We start from the raw sequence: 18756 nt of genomic DNA, 5'->3' as shown, positions 1-18756 counted from the left end.
ACCGACTGAGCCACCCCAGTGCCCCAAGATCTGTGATTTAAGACCAGGTCTGACCCCAGAGCCCACATGCTTCCCAGTATACCCAGGGTAGATTCAGATTTTGTTGGGTCTAAAGCTTCTGCAATTTTAGAGGCCCTCTTTAAGAAGGACAGTACAAAATCACAATACTAAAGATACCAAAGTGCATATTTATTTAGATTTTGTGATGAAATCACAACATACTAGGAAACAATGTTAAAGCCCAAACATCACAAAATCCAGAAAAATAACATAATATTTATGTGAACTGCTTGATGCTCCTCTATGACACCTTTTGTATCCTCTTTGGTTGCATTCTCCTATGACAATGATTTTGTAATCTTTACCATGGAGCAAATAAAAAAGATAACCCAGTGTTTCTCTAGCATAGTTGATTGGAAGTTTTTTTTAAAAAAATTATTGATAGTCTGGAAAAGTTTCATTCAGCTTTACAAATCATTATTGGTAATGTCCTATAAATATTGGGATAATTGTCAATTTTGGAAAAACCTCCATCAAAGTTTCTTCCATATATGAGCCATAAGATTTTAGGGCATTTCGTGTTTTCTGGTACAGCGATTCATCTAAAATCATCTTTGACGGGCTCCTGGGTGGCTTGGTTGGTTAAGTGTCCGACTCGTGATTTTGGCTCGGGTGGTCATCTCACGGTTCGTGAGTCCGAGCCCTGCACGGACGGTGCGGAACTTGCTTGGGATTGTCTGTCTCCCCCTCTCTCTCTGCCCCTTCCCTGTTCACTTGTGCACACACGCTCACTCTTTCTTTCTCAAAATAAACATACATATATACATACATAAGATTTTTAAAAATTAAAAAAAATAATCTTTGAATTGGTGACACTTCTTACCCTATTTTCTGTCAGCTAAGTGTTATCTTTGTTATCGGAATCTTGTGTTAAATCGGCAAAAAATGCTCATCTTTTCTAGTACACCCTTCTGTCTTCCACCCCCTAGGATGGAATGAGGATGGTTATGTTACTGAAAGACTCATAAATAAAGTCCTTTCTCACAAGTCTGTGACCTTTTCAAGGGAATTCATTACAAAATACCGGATGTGAAAACATCGGAAGCATTTGGATGATTTGGCCTGGAAAGGGGAGGGCTCGAGGCAGCAAATAAATAACCACCTTCAAGGATATGAACCTTAGTGGTCATTAGAGTCAGAAGGGTGTATCTGAGCCTGATTCTGAGATCTGAGGGGAGGAAATGGGGGGACTCCGTTAGCTGTCTAGTTAACAGGGTTCTGCAAGTCACTTGGAGCAGGTAGCCCTAAAATGGATACAAAGAATAGTAGAAAAGTAGGTGAGTGACAACAGCTAAAACTGCCTTGCTGTGGACTCAAAGTGTGACCCATGGTCTGGTACCTGCTGTGGGAGCTGGTTCGAAGTGCATAATGGGGCCGGTGGACTGGGTTGCTCCTGGCTGGCTCAGGATCTCAGGTATCTCAGGATCAGAAGGTCAAGCCCCACGACGGGCCTGGTGATTACCTAAAAAAAAAAAAAAAAAGAGAGAGAGAGAGAGAGAGAGAGAGACATACCTAATCTTGGGTCCCACCTACAACTGTTGAATGGGAATCTGCATTTTCCCAGAGCTGCGGGTGATTGAGAAACCCTGGACCAGAGACTTTAGTTGGAACTTCCGGGCGTGCCCACCCAGGCTTGGTGGCTGTCATTTGCCTCTGTGTCCTTGGCCTTAGGAACTGGCTTCTCTTCTAGCTTCTGGCAGTGTGGATTCATTACATCTCTGTTCCCCTCCCGCCAGACTGCAGACTCCTACAGGGTTGAGTTGTATTCCTCTTTGTTTTCTGGCCCTTTACAGTGCCTGACACCCCGAGATACCACTTGTGGACTGTCCACTGCATGCCAAGAGCTTTGCTCTCTCTTACCTCATTTGCCTCTCACCTCAAGGTTGTAGGCTGAAATAAATATCCCCATTTGATGCATGTATGTATGTGTGTATGTATGTATATATTGTCTGTGCCCAATGTGGGGCTCAAACCCACGACCCTGAGATCAAGAGTCTCATGCTCTAACGACTGAGCCAGCCAGGTGCCCCAGAAGTCCCCATTTTATAGCTGAAGAAACTGAGACTCTGTCACTTGTTTACGGTCATAAGTGGCAGAAGCCAGGAACCAAACCCCAGGGTGTCTGATTCCAAAGCCTTCATTAAGAGGATCGGTAAATGTTTGTTGAGTCACTTACTTATTACTTCGTTATGATTCAAGCGTTCATTAATGTTCTTATTCATTGAGGAGACTCCTGGGAATTTGAGGACGACAAGCAGTAAAAACTGCTGCTTCTTGGTGAACTTTTTCTAGAATGGGAGCTGTCTGGCATCAACCTTCCAGAGGCAGGGAGCTAGCTGGGCTGCAGAAGCCCCCAGCCTGTCCCTGGGAGTGGGGAGGTGGCAGTCCTGTATCGCCCCCACGCCTTTCATAATGTCCTCCATGACTCAGCAAAGAAACCCTGGGTCTGAAATCAGAGATGAGGCAAAAAAGCAAAAAAAAAAAAAAAACCAAAAAAAAAAACCCCAAAACAAACAAACAAAAAAAACAACAACAACCAACTACCCTCAAAAATGTTTTCTTTTCCTGGAGGAATTTCCCTTTCATGTTCCTCATAACTCTGCCAGGGAATCCAGGAAGCCTTTGGCCTGGGGTCAGCTGTGACCATCCCCCCTCACCCCCCAGTCTAGTTTCTCTGGGATTTGTCCCTCCTCCTTCTGATTCCTCCGTAGGCCTGGGACAGCATCAGGGGCCGCCTTCTTCCGTGGTCTCGGATTCTGGTCCACCCAGCCCAAGACTCCTTACCTTATGTTAAATTATTAATCCTGATCCTGGACCCAGATTGTTGGAGTTCAAGTTCTTGCCTGTACCTTTTACACTGTGTGACTTTGGGTAAGTCACTTCACTTTCCTCTTCTGTGAAGTGGGCACAACAGTACGTTTGAGGATTAAAATAATTAATGTACGTAAAACACTTAGAACAATGCCTGACACAGTGATTACTATCTAACTGTTCGTGTTGTTATTATTCATTATGGAGCAGTAATTAATACCCAGAGGAGACCTGGGTGAGCTCGTGTTGAACTTCTATTTCTTTCTCTTTCTTTCTTTCTTCCTTGCTTGCTTGCTTGCTTGCTTTCTTGCTTTCTTCCTTGCTTGCTTGCTTGCTTGCTTTCTTGCTTTCTCTCGATAGGGAGAGTGAGTGCATGTGCCAGGGAGACTGAGCCAGGGAGGGGCAGAGGGAGAGGGTGAGGGAGACTCTTAAGCAGGCTCACAGGGTGGAGCCTGATATGAGGTTCGACCTCACAACTGACCATGAGATCATGACCTGAGCTGAAATCAAGAGTTGGACCTCAACCCACTGAGCCACCCAGGTGCCTCTGAATTTCTCTTTCCGTTTCTTCTAGCCCCACCCCAGATTTTGCCTGAATTCCCAATTATTCATGCTGTAGAGAGTTTAAGGGGGCAACTGCAAATGAGTGAATAAATTAATAAATTAGAAAGCTCTGGGTTGCTCTCTGAAAATGAGATTATTTTAATGGACGAAGAAGTCTGAGTCAATAGAGTTGACTGGGGAAGAACCACATTCCATCCAGGAGGAGGGTGGCCCTCTGAGAATTTCCGATCACGGGATAGACAGACCTGCCTACTAAGGGGCAGTTTACCGATAGACTGATAAATTCAGTATGAAGATCTCTAGACAACAGGGGAAGGAGAGAGTGATTCCTGGTTAGAGGCCAGCTTGTAGCCCTCAGCCCTGGACAAACATACAGAACCTGGGCCCCACACTTAAAGATTCTGATATCCACATCTGGGAGTAGAAACAGGGGCATCAGAACTCTTTGTTTGTTTGTTTCAATTAATTTTTTGAATTTACATCCAAGTTAGCATCTAGTGCAACAATGATTTCAGGAGTAGATTCCTTAATGCCCCTTACCTGTTTAGCCTATCCCCCCTCCCACAATCCCTCCTGTAACCCTCTGTTTGTTCTCCATATTTAGGAGCCTCTTATGTTGTGTCCCCCTCCCTGTTTTTATATTATTTTTGCTTCCCTACCTTATGTTCATCTGTTTTGTATCTTAAAGTCCTCATGGGGCATCAGAACTCTTAAGAAACTTGCCACATAATGAGGAATGAAGTCCAACAGTAAACAGAATCAACTTAATAATAGAACAGCACATTACTGTAAATGAGTAGGTACACTTCTCTCTCCTTTGTAACCATCCCTCCAAGGTAGTTTATATTATCCCCATTTTATAGGTAAGAACACTGAGGTTTGAGTACTTTAACAGCGCCATTGTGTAATGCAGGCCTGATGTAATGTGCTGCATTCCACACCGCAGGAGGTCAGCCTGGAAGAAACTTCCCAGAAATTGAAATTAAGATTGTTCCCTCTGATGTAAACTATAAAATCAAATCGATACATAATGGGTCAGAGCAAAGATATGCAAGCTGATTTGAACAGACACAAAGGGTCCCAGAGCCAGGGAAGGCTCAACTTTAACCAGTGGCCTCTATTAACATACCTAAAGAAACAATGTGTCAATGGAGGTGGGAGGGTGCTTGGGCCCTGTGGGTCTGACATTCCGTGGGCTTGAGGGAGGGGCCCCGGCCCAGCGGACCTCTGACAGCACGGTGATCTGGCTTCATTCAGCTCTTCCCCTGGGCTTCCTTCCGTTCTCTCCTGCCCTCTCGGACTGTTGTTTCCTTCCATGGTTGGTTCCTCTTTCTCCGCCTGCCCCTTAAATGTGTTTTCTGCATTCCATTCATCTGACATTCCCCAGGTGGCAGCACCCAGTCCACAACGGGGCTGCCTGTGCTGCGGACATCACAAGTGCAATACTCCAGGTGTCCAGACTCTAGGCACCAAGGTGAAGGTGGGGGAGAGGGGAGGACGTCGTCAGACATGACCGGAAGGTCACATCCCAGCTGGGCTGCTTGCTGGCTGTGGGCCTTAGAAATTTCTTTACATTGTTTTTCAGTCTCAGTTTCCTTATCTGTGAATGGGTTGTTAATGCCTACTATAAATGATTGTGGTGAGAATGAAAATAGACACTAGGCATTCCAAGCCCTTGGGAAGGACTCTATAAATGGTGCCTATTTATTATGTCCAGCTGGTATGGGACTTCTCTGTGGGCACTTCAAAAGCAACATGTGAAACAGAGAACCCGTTTCCCCTAAATCTGTTCTTTCATTTGGACTCCTAATCAGATTCCACCCAATTGTGGCCAAAGCCAGAATCCCTAGTCATCCTTGGACTGTCCCTCCCCTGTCATCCCCTCGGCCACTGAACTCCAGTCAGTTTGTTTCCTGCATTTCTTCTATTTTCGTAAAAAGCCACCCTTGGAACTTCTCGTTCGGTTATTGCAAGAATCTCCGTTATTTATTTATTTATTTATTTATTTATTTATGTATGTATGTATGTATGTATGTATGTATGTATTTATATGTAATCTCTGTGCCCAACATGCGTCTTGAACTCACCACCCCGAAATCAAGAGTTGCATGCTCTCCCAACTGAGCCAGCCAGATGCCCCAAGGTTGTTGCAAAAACCTCTTGACTACCTTTCTCTACTTACTCCCCCCCAAAGTCCAACTGCTTATGTACCTAGGTTCTGATCCAGATTAGCCCCTTTAATGGAAGTCCATTGCCTTTAAGGCACCACTCAAATTCTGCTGTGGCCACAGGCTCTTCCTGATCTGCCCTGCTTTCCTGTCCAGCCCCCTTTCCTGGCACTGTCCTGTCTTGCATCCTCCCTGTTGGCAGTGCTGAGCCACACCCCAAATTTGCCAGGTTCTCATGCCTCGTTGCAGCACCACTGAGTTCCTGCGGCTTTCGTCTGTCTTTCCAACAAGGCTGAGCGCCTTGAGCCCTCAACTCCTTTTGGGCATCCTGGTATGGGGCAGGCTCTCTCAGTAGGAGGCTCTCCTAATAAGGTTTAACATTTTCTCATCTTTGATGTTGGCCAAGCCCTGTTCTACACACTTCATCTTCTCACAACTCTATGGGGGTAGGCGTGCTTCATTCATCCTTTCTGGCTGTACCTACAGAACATTCCCTCTGCCTAAGCCTTGGTCCAGGCACTGGGGATATGGCAGGGCACCCAGGATGGGGGTTGCTTAGAGATGAGGGGAGGGGTTTCTATTTGATCCAAGAAGATCAAGAAAACCCTCTCTGAAAAGGTGAAAATTGAGCCAAGACCTGAGGAAGAAGGAGAGGGGGCTACCTGAGTATCCAGGGGAAGAGTGGTCCAGGCAGAGGGAATAGCCAGGACAAAGGGGATCATTAGCCCCATTTGACAGATGAGGAACCAAGAGTCTAGGTAGGTTAATCAAAGTCGCCGAGTAAGTGGTTCTGTAACTACTAACTCAGCCATTACTCTACACTGTCTTTTGAGGGACACAGTGGGTGCCTTGGCTGTGGGCAGGCCGGGTCTCTGTGTTCACCATGCGACCCTCTAGCCGGAGCTTGCTCCCTGTGTCCAGGAGAGCCTGGGCGGATCAGTTGGCCCTGTATTCAGGTTTTCCTGGTGGCGCTGTGTTTCTGAAGTGTGTATCTGTTTCTGTGGCTTTCATTAGGAACAATTAGACTGCTTGGACTCTTCAGGCGGCCTCAGAAAGCATACTTCTCCTGCAATGCTGAGGATCAGACCCTGAAATATGGTGACTCGGCCAAGGCACACTACCCCTCCCTGGTCAGTAGTCAGAGTGGCCTCTGTGGGCAGTTGCTGTACTTCACCCCCTTCCTTCCTTCACACTTCAACAGGAGGATCTGAGGCAAGTGTCTGCGGAGGTGGTATTTGAGCTGGCCTTGAAGGGCAGGAAGCATCGCAAGAGAGGCACGGATGGGGCATTTAGGCAGAAGGAAGTGTGTGAGCTAGGCCAGAGCATCTGTGCTGGATGGTCTAGTGTATCTGGAGTATAGGTACGTGGAGGGTGTGTTTGTTGGGAGAGGGGAGAGAGAGCTGAAGGGAGAATTTTAGGGTAGATCATGGCAGCCTTTTTTTTTTTTCTTTAAGTTTATTTCTTTATTTTGAGAGAGAGAGTGCATGGAGAAGGGGCAGAGAGAGGGAAAGAGAGCTCCCTGTGTCAGCACAGAGCCCAATGTGGGGCTCAAAGTCATGAACCCTGAGATTGTAACCTGAGCTGAGGTTGGATGCTTAACTGGCTGAGCCAACCAGGCATCCCTAGCCCTTTGTTGTTGTTGTTGTTGTTGTTGTTGTTGTTGTTGTTGTTTGGGGTTTTTATGGTTTTTTTTTTTGTTTTTTTTTTTTTGGTAATGGCAGACTTTGCATGTCCATTTCAGATAGGTCTGGATTTTATCTGGGTAATCCTAGGGATTTTAAGGTTTTAAGAAGCAAAGGAAGCATGTGTGCATTCCTGATGTTTTTGAAAGAAGGCTTGGGCAGTAGTGGGGAGCAGGGGCTGGAGGGGGTGTGTGGAGGGAGAGAGGCCAGTGAGAAGAGAGAGGATTGCACCAGTCCAAATGTTAGGTGGGAGTGCCTGAGCGTTGAGTGGAGGGGCCAGATTCCAGAGCCACTCTGATGACAGAGTCTGCTTATAGGTTAACTTGGACAAACTTGGAGCAAGAGGCACTAAGAAAGACTAGAGTCAGCGTTTTTAGCTTGGGTGACTCAGGGGCTTGAGGTTAACTGACACCGAATACAAAGGAGGAGGGACAGGCTTTGAGCACTTTGAGTTTGAGGAGGCATCTGTGTGACATCTAGGTGGGGGTGTAGGCTGGGAGTTTGGGATGGAGGTTAGAACTGGAGAAGCATGAAGAACTGAGGCTGAAGGAATAGAGTGGGGTCTCTGATGTGTGTGTGAGAAGAGAAAACAAGGGCCTCGGCTTAAGCCCTGGAAGATGTTGACAGTTCTTGAGCCTGATGGAGGACAAAGGACCAGGGAAGGGATTGTGGAGGAGTGTTTGGTAAAGGCATCTCTGGGACCATTTGACATATCACATCAGAAGATGGTTGAAGGTGGGGCGCCTGGATGGCTCAGTTGGTTAAGAAGCCTACTTAGGCTCAGGTCACGATCTCGCGGTATGTGAGTTCGAGCCCCGCGTCGGGCTCTGTGCTGACTGCTCAGAGCCTGGAGCCTGCTTCAGATTCTGTGTCTCCTCCTCTCTCTGCCCCTCCCATGCTCATGCTCTGTCTCTCTCTGTCTCTCAATAGTAAATAAACGTTAAAAAAATTTAAAAAAAAAAAAAAAAAAAAAAGAAGATGGTTGAAGGTGATGGAGGCCACATCCTGGGGGGAACACACAGTTAACCTAGCCTGGGTTGTCTGCTCAGAGCCACTCAGAGACCAGGAGTGCTTCTGGTCAGCCTGAGTTTGTTTACGTGGCCTTGTGTGTGCTGTCTTGTCCCTCCACACATGTCCAGCCTCCCACTGTTGAGGGGACTCTCTTGAAAGTGGAGATCCTGACTTCTCCCCCATTATTCTCCAGGAAGCTCAGCCTAGGGTTTTTCACATTGTGGGGCTCAGAACACTAAGGAGGGGGCTGACTGGCCAAGCAGAATGGGTGGCTGTGGTGAACTTGGTCCACTGCTCCTTCAGTTCCTTTTTTTTTTTTTTAATTTTTTTTCGTGTTTTTATTTATTTTTGAGACAGAGAGAGACCAAGCATGAGCAGGGGGAGGCAGAGAAAGAGGGAGACACAGAATCCGAAGCAGGCTCCAGGCTCTGAGCTGTCAGCACAGAGCCCGACGTGGGGCTCGAACTCATGGACTGTGAGATCATGACCTGAGCTGAAGTCGGACCCTTAACCGACTGAGCCACCCAGGTGCCCCTCCTTCAGTTCCTTTTTAAAAGAACATCTTATTTTATGGACTGAGTATAATGTGCTCTCTGAATCTTGAGTTGCTTCAGGCTTGCTCTACCCTTTGGTCCATCCATCTGCCTGCCCATCCATCCATCCATCCATCCATCCATCCATCCATCCATCCAGTGTTAGACTTTTGCAAGTGTAGATACCTACTAAAAGCTGAGCAACTTGCATATGGAGTTGGGGGATCCCCAGCACTTTTCATGCATTACCTCACATTACAACAATCCTCTGAGGTAGGCATGACTACCTTGTTTTGCAGATGAAAAAATCAGATAATTTCCCCCAGGTCACACAACAAGTAAGTGATAGGTTCAGGCCTAGGTCTCTCTAACTCAAAAGTTCCTATGGTCTCAATCACGATGGTAAGGCCTCCCTGGGTAGGAGGTGATCATAATTTATTATCCAAACTGGAATGCTTTTTAAAAGGTTTAAGTGAAATATAATTTTCAGACCATAGAATTCACCTAAATGAAGTGCACAAGTTTTTAGTTTTTTAGTATATTTACAGAGTTGTGCAGTCATCACCATAATCTAATTTTAGGACATTTTCATCACCCCCAAAAGAAACTCAGTTCCCATGAGCAGTCAGTCCCCATTACCATCACCCCCCCACCCCAGCCTTAGACAACCACTAATCTATTTTCTGTCTCTATTGATTTGCCTATTCTGAACAATTCACATAAATGGAATGGTATGAACTGTGCTTTTTTGTGGTTGGCTTCTTTCACTTACCATAATGCTTCAAGGTTCATTCAGGCTGCAGGCTGCATCAACACCTCATTTCTTGTATGAATGACTGAGTGATACTCCATTGTATGGACGTACCGCATCATCTTCATTATATTTGTTCTTGCATCGATAGACATTTGGACTGCTTTCACTTTTGGGCTATTATGAATCATAATCATGCTCTGAAATTTGTATACAATTTTGGGGGTGGAGGTATATTTTTATTTTTCATGCATATATACTTAGGAATTGAATTGCTAAGTTATATGGTAACTCTTTTTTTTTTAATATTTATTTTTTGGGAGAGTGCAAGCAGGGGAGGGGCAGAGAGAGGGGGACAGAGGATCTGAAGCAGGCTCTGCACTAACAGGCTGACAGCAGCGAGCCCGATGCAGGGCTTGAACCCATGGGCCGTAAGATCACGATCTGAGCCAAAGTCAGGTGCTCCACCGACTCAGCCACCCAGGTGCCCCTGTAGGGTAACTCTATGTTTAACATTTTGAGGAACTACCAAACCGTTTTCCAAAGTGGCCACATCCTTTTACGTTCCCATCAGCAGTTATAAGGGCTCCAGTTTTTCCACAGCCTCCCCAACACGTGTTATTCCAAACTGGGACCCTTTTGATAGTGAAAGGGTACACCACTAATAATTATACCAGGACAATCAGTACTAACTGGAACATATTTTAACTCTACCTACATACCAAAAAAAGTGAGAAGATTCAATTCCTGATTTCAGGGAACTTTCTGGCCACATGATGAGTCAAAGCCCAAAAACCCCCATATTTGAGTCAATGAAAGAATCAAGTAAAGGTAATTATTAAGAAGGAAAGCAAAGCACATTTTATTTCCCCCCAGGAGATTGTGTCCTCTTTAAGAGAAAAGAACTATCTTATATTTGTATTATTTATGGCTCCAGGAGTATCTTGGCACTTCATAGGGTCTCAGTAAGGATCTGTGGAATAAATGAATGAATGAGAATGAATGATACACAGTCTCCAGGAGGAAAAGTAAAAACAGAAAAATAGAGTGAGTCACCTGGCCCAGATTTGTGAGTTTGGGGGAAGTACGGATCTCTTCTAAAAGTGTATTTGTTTTTTGCTCAGTGTGCTAACAACACTAATGACAATTTTATTTGTTTATTTATTATTTTTTTAATAAATATTTAATCATACTCTTTTTTTTTTTTTTTTTTTTTGAGAGAGGGAGAATGTGCGTGGGGGAGGGGCAGAGAGAGAATCCCAAGCAGGCTGTTAGCTGTCAGCACAGAGCCCAGCACAGGGCTCCCATGGTGACCTGAGCCCAAATCAAGAGTCCGATGCTTAACAGACTGAGCCACCCAGGTCCTCCACTAGCGACAATTTTAAAAGGAAAAAAGTAAAGGGGTGCCTGGGTGGCTTAGTGGGTTAGGCGTGTGACTTCAGCTCAGGTCATAATCTCGCCACTTGTGAGTTCGAGCCCCCATCGGGCTCCGTGCTGACAGCTCAGAGCCTGGAGCCTGCTTCGGATTCTGTCTCTGTCTCTCTCTGCCCTTCCCTCGCTCATGCTCTGTATCTCTCTCTCTCTCTCTCTCTCTTTCACTCTCTCTCTTTCTCTCTCAAAAATAAACATTAAAATTTAAAAAATTAAAAGGAAAAAGTAAATAATCTACAATGAGAGGACTCTTAAACTGGATTTTGCAAGTGTAAATGGCTGACAAAGGTGGAAGAAAGACATTTGTGAGCAGGGGAATTGCCTGAACAGGGAGTCTGGAACCAAAGTGCACGCAGCTTTATGCAGAGCACCTCCTACAGCAGGCTAACCAAATTTGGGAATAAAAGGATGTGGTACCTACCCCCAAGGGTTTCCAGTGTTTTATTCACAGGAGACAATGGAATAGTTGAAAAGGACCCTGAACCGGCTCTGTGCCCTTGGGCAAGTCAGCTTCTCTTTGAGCATCACTGATCCTTCTGGCTCTAAATTTTCCTGACTATTCACTCCTACACCCCTGGAAGCTTCATGGAATTGGTGGGCCAGGAGCTAGGCCTGGCTAGAGCTAGAGCTGGATTTGGAGAAAGAGGCAAGATGCCAGTGGTGGATGATAAGGCCTCGAGGCGGACCAGAGTGCTCTTGCTGAGATAAAACTGGATAGGGTAATTGGGGCCTCTTGAAGGAGAATTTTAAAAGCTAGGCTGGTTGACTTTAAAATATGACCTGATAAGCAGGTCCTTGGACTGGAGATGAAAGAGTGTCTATGAGAGATTAATCTGATGGCTCTGGGCCATTGATCTGGATCTATCTGGAAGCAGCGTGAAGATGGAGAGGCTCTCAGGGAGACTTTTGCAATAGTCATGTAAGCCCAGCCTTTCAAAAGAGGGTTTGAAACTCCTGCCAGCCTTACTGTATACATGGCTTCCTTAGAGTTCAATTTTCCTTAACCATAAGTAACTTAAACCATTATTTTTATATTAAAACAATTATGGGTATATTATACCCCAGAATCCTAAATGTCTATACATTTCTAAGGGAGCATGTTAGACTTTAAATAAATTTCTGGTTTGCAGAGGGTGATTTTGGGTCATGCTACCAGATTCCTCAGAGAGATTCATTGTCTCCTCTCTGCTGTAAAGGGTTTACTTTGGTGGCGAGTTTTGAGAAATTTGCTAAAAGACCACCAGAGGCTGGTAGGAAGGGTGAGATCTTAGTTTCAGGAGTGGTTTTTGTTTTGGGCCAGGTAAGTGATTGGATGTAGGAAACCAAAGAAAGAAATCCAAGATGGCGCTAGAGTTTAAAATCTGAGGACTCAGAAGAAAGATGGTGGTATTCATAAAAATGTACGTACTGAGAGAGAGGCGGGAAGATGATGGTTTACCATGAGAGCATTGGGAACACGTGGCTTTGCTAGTCTCAGGAAAGGACTGAACAGGTTGGACGTGGAGGAGGAACTGGTACTTACTTCTTGGTCTTTCCCAGCCTTTGCCCTCGAAGTTCTCCCACTGGCCTGGATGTTTGGCACTTTTCCTGCTTTACTATCAGTGTCTCGCTATGAAACAGGATGTTTACCGTAGGGTTTTAGTAGATCCCCTTTATCAGACTAAGGAAGTTCTCATTTTTGCTCCTTTGCCAAGAGTCCTTTTCTTACTGGGATGTGATCATCTGGGGTTTTTTTGTTTGTTTGTTTGCTTTTTTACCCTTTAATCCTTAGTGTGATAAATAACGTAGATTCAAAAAAATAACCCAACCGAGCATTTTGGCCATAAAGTCAACATAATCATAACAGAGTACCCTTTTAGATATTGTGGGAATCCATTTGCTAATATCTTGCTTTGGATTTTGCATTCATGAGTGTAATTTTCTTTTCCCACACTGTTCTTGTTTGGTTTTGGAATCAAAGTTAACGCTAAAAATAAACTGAGAAGTGAACCCTTTTTTTAATGTTCTCTGAAAGACTTTAGGTAATATTGAAATCACTTCTCTCTTGAAGTTTTGGTAGAATTCTTTGCCTGTTTGCTATTGAAGGTTGTCCCATCATGTGGGTGATAGTAGAGAAAGGAGCTTTTACTTGGGGAATGAAAGTCAATTAAACAATAAGGAAAATCTGTTACCTCATACGTCACAAAAAAGTCCAGAAGGAGGGTGTCCCAGCATTGGTTAATTCAGCAATTCAGGGAGAGAAATTTATTCTGATCCTGTAGACGTGTCCTTGTCAAGTGTCAGCTCCTTCTCTTAGTGCAAGATGGCTGTGGCTGTCTAGGCATCACAACACAGTGGTTAAGAGGGGTGGCGGTGGGGGGGGGGGGGGTTTGCAGCTAAACCTGGTTCCAAATCCCATAGCTATATGACACTGCATAATTGCTTAACGTCTCTGGAAAATGGGATGGTAATAGTATTTTACCTCAAAATTTTGATATTATATGGATTAAACGAATTAGGGTTTTTGTCGTTGTTGTTTTGCTTTGTTCTGAACTCTTAGACTAGTGCCTCACACTTACCCAATCGTGTACTCTTCCCTGGCCTCCTTCCCTTTCCTGTCTCATTTCCCGGCTCCCTTTTGGGTGCTTTCTGGAACCATCGCCCAGGTAAATTACTTGCCTTGAATCCTTGTCTTCGAGACTGCTCGGGAGCCCAAACCAAGGTAGCCAGCCATTTGCTAGTTGTAGGACGTTGGCGATACCTAACTTCTAAATGTGCTTTTTTTTTTTTTTTAATGGTTTCTATGCCTAACGTGGGGCTTGAACTCCCAACCCCGAGATCAAGAGTTGCACGCTTCAGGGACTGAGCCTGCCAGGTGCCCCTGTGATATCTACCTGCTTTGTGTCTCTCTGTTTCCACCCATCATATGAGGACAGTACCAGCACCTATAACTCACAGAGCAAATGTGGTAAAGCGCTCAGTGCCTGGCTGAGAGAAAGTGCTTAGCAGGTATATATTATTATTATTATTACCCAAAATTCTGTGGGGTGGCGCCACGGGTGGTTGCCCCACAGTTGAGATGCACTTCTCCTTGCCTCTCCCTTCTTCCACCCCACTTACTCTCTGAGCTCCTCCAGCCCTGCCTCTCCCACCGCAGGCCGTCTCGTGTTACTCAGGTGACTGGCACCATCAACAGCCACCACCCCCAGTGCAGCCCACCCTTCCCATCACGTAAAGCACCCTACCTGCCCCTGGTGGGTGTTGCAAATACCCAGGTAAAAAGTCTTCTGCCTGAATGACATCTCAGGATTTCTCCATGATGCAGGATCCTCATAGTTATCTGCTTAAATTGGAAACTCTTCAAATGGAAGCTTCTCATCTATGACTCATGTCCAGCATATCCTAGGACATCTTAAAGCCTTCCTGAGGCCTGGGGCAGGGAAGGCTTTTTTTTTTTTTTTTTTTTTTTCCAAGTAGGCTCCATGCCCAATGTGGAGCTTGAACTCATGCCCCTGAGATCTAGAGTTACATGCTCACCACCTGCACCAGCCAGGCACCCTGGGAAGGCATTTGTTAAATGTGGATTGTTAATGATCACAGCTTTTGCACCACCGAGCACTAACTATGATCCTGGCGCTGTGGTAGATATTTTGTCCACGTTGATTTTTGCCACCACCCTATGAGGTAAGCGTTATGACTGTCTCCAGTTTGCAGATGAGAAGCCTAGCACAGAGAAGTTAAGTAGCCTGCCCAAGATCACACAGCTGGCAAACGGCAGAGCCAGGCATCCTCCTAACTCTAGAGCTCACTTACGTAATCATGATGCTAAACCAATGCTAGGACTATTTGGTGCCTCGAATGAAGCATGCTGGCCTCTTTGCTTCCTAGCTGAGAGCCCAAGGACAGGTCTCTCATTGCCAGGTGTTTTGCTGTAGGTGACTCGTCCACACTTGAGGTCCCCATGCTCGTCTTACCCCTCGCCGTTGAACAGGAACCTCAACAGGAGTAATAGAACAGGAGAGCTTCATTTATGCAGAATCCCAGACAGCCAGAAGGAGGGAGAAAAAGCAAATATGTACATATATAGCCTGTATTCTCATTTTATGATAAGGAGAGACTAAACAGGTTCAGGCTAGTACCTGAGCTTTCTTTTCACAAGCAATTTATGCACTAGAGATTGCAAACTGCCTCCGCCCCTCAGATCCAATCCCTAGAGCATGATGTGTGCCTTGAAAACAAAGGGCATGTGCAGCAGGACTCATTACCACTGCGTGGCCGAAGGCTGGAGCTGAGCAGCTAGTTACCTCCCTGCTTTGGGTGCGACAGGTGCCGCCCCTGTGCCCAGCCCCACGCCTCCGCACCAGCTCCGTTACCTGGAACAGGTTGCCATTTATTGTGAGGCTTATGTTGGCATTTTTCTTACATCCAGTTTGTTTCATTCATTTATTCAAAGAAGGGTTTGTCTGTTTTTTGTTTTTTGGTTTTTTTTTGGACACCTACTATGGATCAGGTGCCATTCTGTTTTGGTGGGGTGGTGAGGGAGTGGACAAACTATAAACAGATCTAGGATGTTAGTGACACATGTCGTGTCTGTTCCAGAAATAGCTGAGTGTGGGGCGCCTGGGTGGCTCAGTTGGTTAAGCCTCTGACTTTGGCTTAGGTCATGATCTCATGATTTGTGAGTTCAAGCCCCGCGTCGGGCTCTGTGCTGACAGCTGAGAGCCTGGAGCCTGCTTCGGATTCTGTGTCTCCCTCTCTTCCCCTCCTATGCTCGTGCTCTGTCTCTCTCTCTCTCTCTCTCGCTCTGTCTCTCTCAAAAATAAAGAAACATTAAAAAAAAATAGCTGAGTGCGTGAGAGAATGGTGGGAAATGGGGTGGGAGCAGATCACGTAGGATCTTCAGGGCACCATGAGGGCTTTGGCAGTCACCAGGAGTGAAATGGGAGCCACTAGGGCACCACTGTGTCTGGATGAGGGCGGGGGGCGGGGTAAGGGTGGATTAGGGACCCCCGTTGGGAGGCCATACCACAGTAATCCAGCTGGTGCAACAGTGCCAGAGTGGTGGCAGTGGAAACAGAAAAAAGGGAGGGATTGGAGATGTACTGGGGGCATAGAATCAACCAGAAATAGGTGATGGGATGGATGTGGGGGACCAATAAGGACAAAGAAGAATTGAATTTGGACCAGAGAGGTAGCAGAGGAGAAGAGAAGAGGGTGGTCCTCGAGATGCTTTGAAAGTAGCGCGTCTGTGTTCTGCTGGTGAACGGATGTGGGATTTGAAAGAGAGGCGTCAAGGGTGACACGAAGTATTTTGGCCCTTGTTTTGGAAGGATGGAGTTGCCATTTGCTGATAGGGGGAAGCCTGTGGGAGGAGCATTTTTGGTGGGGGAAAGATTAGGATCTCAGTTTTGGAGAAGTTGAATTTAAAGGTGCCCGTTGGACATCCCCGTGGAGTAGCCAAGAAGGCAGCCTCCGATGTGAAACAGAAACAGAGAACAGGTCACCTCACATGCCAGCTCTGATTTCTCTGATTGGTAATGATGCCCGCAAGTGCTGTGTTGAGATTTTGTGTGTTTTTTTTGTTTTTTGGGTTTAAAAAAAATTTTTTTTAACGTTTTTATTTATTTTTGAGACAGAGCATGAACCGGGGAGGGTCAGAGAAAGAGGGAGACACAGAATCCGAAGCAGGCTCCAGGCTCTGAGTTGTCAGCACAGAGCCCGACACGGGGCTTGAACTCACGGACCGTGAGATCATGACCTGAGCTGAAGTTGGACGCTTAACCGACTGAGCCACCCAGGTGCCCCTCTTCTTCTTTTTAATGTTTATTTTTGAGAGAGACAGAGACAGAGCACAAGCAGGAGAGGGGCAGAGAGAGGGAAACAGAAGCAGGCCCCAGGCTGCTGTTAGCACAGAGCCCAACGTGGGGCTTGAACTCATGAAACATGAGATCATGACCTGAGCTGAAGTCATTTGCTTAAAGGACTGAGCCACCCAGGTGCCCCTAAAATGTCTTAGTATGTTCTATAATGTGCTTGATATATTAGAGTAGCAGGTATGGGCATTACTTATAAATTATTCTACGTAGGAATGATATGCTCAGTTTTTACTGAGGAATGGACAAATACTTCTGAAGATTACCAATTTGAAATATTGTACATCAGGTGCTCAAAATTGTGACCTGAAATACTGTATGTACCCTGAAGTGTCTCCTGAATCCTTTAAGGAAAAACAAAATTATGTTCAGTTTGGTGGGGCACCTGGGTGGCTCAGTTGGTTAAGTGTCAGACTCTTGGCTTCAGCTCGGGTCACGATCTTGTGGGTCGTCAGATTGCTCTGACAGTGTGGAGCCTACTTGGGATTCTCTCTCTCCCTCTCTCTCTGCTTCTCTCCTGCTCACACTCTCTCCCTCAAAATAAAAAAGTAAACATTTTAAAAATAAGTGTCAGAGACTGTCCTAGAGTAAAAGAGATCGAAAAGTTAGGGTAACCTGTGCACCTGAGTGGCTCAGTCAGTTAAGCGTCTGACTTCAGCTCAGGTCATGATCTTATGGTTTGCGAGTTCGGGCTCCGCATCAGGCTGTCTGCTGTCAGCACAGGGCTTGCCTCTCTGTCCCTTTCTCTCTCTGCCCCTCCCCTGCTTGTGCTCTCTGTCTCAAATAAAAAAAAAAAAAAAAAGATTTAGGGTAACAATGCGAACATGATCCTTGATGGGATCTTGGGTTGAGAAGGAAAAACGCTACAAAAGAATATTAGTAAGAACAACTGGGGAACTTTGTATATAGATTGTTTATGCTGTTGTGTTAGTGTAAATTTGTTTTGTGGTCATGTGGGAGACTGTTGCGTTCTTAGGAGATCCAGGCTGAAATATTTAGGGATGAGGAGTCATGATGTTTGTAATTAGGTCTCAAATGGTGCAACAAAACTGGCAGGGATTTAGGTGAAGGGCATGTTAGTGTTCACTGCAGCTTTTCTGGAGGTTTGAAATATTTTGAAGTAAAACGTTGGGGGGAAACAACATTCATTTCTCAGAAAACTAGGAAATGCAATAGTGGCATATCAGATTGTGTTTATTTTATTTTATTTTATTTATTTTTTTATTATTTATTTATTTTTAAATGCTTATTTATTTTTGGGAGAGAGAGAGAGACAGACAGACAGAGAGAGAGGGAGACAGAATCCCAAGCAGGCTTCAGGCTAGGAGCCGTCAGTGAACCTGACACAGGTCTTGAATTCAGGAGTGTGAGATCATGACCTGAGCCAAAGTCGGACGCTTAACCGACTGAGCCACCAGGTGCCCTTATCTTATTTTTTAATTTTTTCCCTCCCTGGCCCCTGAGACCGTGTTTAGTATACTAGATTGTTTCGTTGACTGGAACACTGTCTTCTTCACCCTTTCTGAGGCAAAGAATTTGCCAGATCTTCACCACTGCTATAGCAATCCCTGGCATGTTTTATTTTCTAGCTGCCTCCACATGCGTTGTATTACATTTATTATCATAAATAGTCCATATGGGTAAAGAAGTTTGTGCCTTTGGGGCGCCTGGGTGGCTCAGTCGGTTAAGCGGCCGACTTTGGCTCAGGTCATGATCTTGCGGTCCGTGAGTTCGAGCCCTGCGTCGGGCTCTGTGCTGACAGCTCGGAGCCTGGAGCCTGTTTCGGATTCTGTGTCTCCCTCTCTCTGACCCTCCCCCATTCCTGCTCTGTCTCTCTCTGTCTCAAAAATAAACGTTAAAAAAAAAAAGAAGTTTGTGCCTTTAAGTGCCACA

At 45.6% G+C, this 18756-nt stretch overlaps 1 protein-coding gene across 3 annotated transcripts in view; it reads left to right on the top strand.

The window, feature by feature from the left end:
- CCND3 (cyclin D3) overlaps window positions 1–18756 on the top strand; it is a 96509-nt gene that overhangs the window by 63947 nt on the left and 13806 nt on the right. The window lies entirely within an intron of this gene.

This window comes from Puma concolor, chromosome B2, assembly GCF_028749965.1.
Source record: "Puma concolor isolate L17-30 chromosome B2, mPumCon1.1.hap2, whole genome shotgun sequence".
In the NCBI taxonomy this organism is placed as follows: Eukaryota; Metazoa; Chordata; class Mammalia; order Carnivora; family Felidae; genus Puma; species Puma concolor.
This window is presented reverse-complemented; position numbering and strand designations above follow the sequence as displayed.